Source organism: Pongo abelii, chromosome 6 (assembly GCF_028885655.2).
Source record: "Pongo abelii isolate AG06213 chromosome 6, NHGRI_mPonAbe1-v2.0_pri, whole genome shotgun sequence".
In the NCBI taxonomy this organism is placed as follows: Eukaryota; Metazoa; Chordata; class Mammalia; order Primates; family Hominidae; genus Pongo; species Pongo abelii.
Window position 1 is genome coordinate 100125308 of NC_071991.2, and position 935 is coordinate 100126242.

A 935-nucleotide genomic window follows, 5' to 3' on the forward strand; every position below is an offset into this window, starting at 1 on the left:
TGTATCCTGAGACTTTGCTGAAGTTGCCTATCAGCTTAAGGAGATTTGGGGCTGAGACAATGGGGTTTTCTAGATATACAATCATGTCATCTGCAAACAGGGACAATTTGACTTCCTCTTTTCCTAATTGAATACCCTTTATTTCCTTCTCCTGCCTGATTGCCCTGGCCAGAACTTCCAACACTATGTTGAATAGGAGTGGTGAGAGAGGGCATCCCTGTCTTGTGCCAGTTTTCAAAGGGAATGTTTCCAGTTTTTGCCCATTCAGTATGATATTGGCTGTGGGTCTGTCATAGATAGCTCTTATTTTGAGATACGTCCCGTCAATACCTAATTTATTGAGAGTTTTTAGCATAAAGGTTGTTGAATTTTGTCAAAGGCCTTTTCTGCATCTATTGAGATAATCATGTGGTTTTTGTCTTTGGTTCTGTTTATATGCTGGATTACATTTATTGATTTGCGTATGTTGAACCAGCCTTGCATCTCAGGGATGAAGCCCACTTGATCATGGTGGATAAGCTTTTTGATAGGCTGCTGGATTTGGTTTGCCAGTATTTTATTGAGGATTTTTGCATTGATGTTCATCAGGGATATTGGTCTAAAATTCTCTTTTTTTGTTGTGTCTCTGCCAGGTTTTGGTATCAGGATGGTGCTGGCCTCATAAAATGATTTAGGGAGGATTTCCTCTTTTTCTATTGATTGGAATAGTTTCAGAAGGAATGGTACCAGCTCCTCCTTGTACCTCTGGTAGAATTCAGGTGTGAATCCATCTGGTCCTGGACTTTTTCTGGTTGGTAAGCTATTAATTATTGCCTCAATTTCAGAGCCTGTTATTGGTCTATTCAGAGATTCAACTTCTTCCTGGTTTAGTCTGAGGAGGGTGTATGTGTCCAGGAATTTATCCATTTCTTCTAGATTTTCTAGTTTATTTGTGC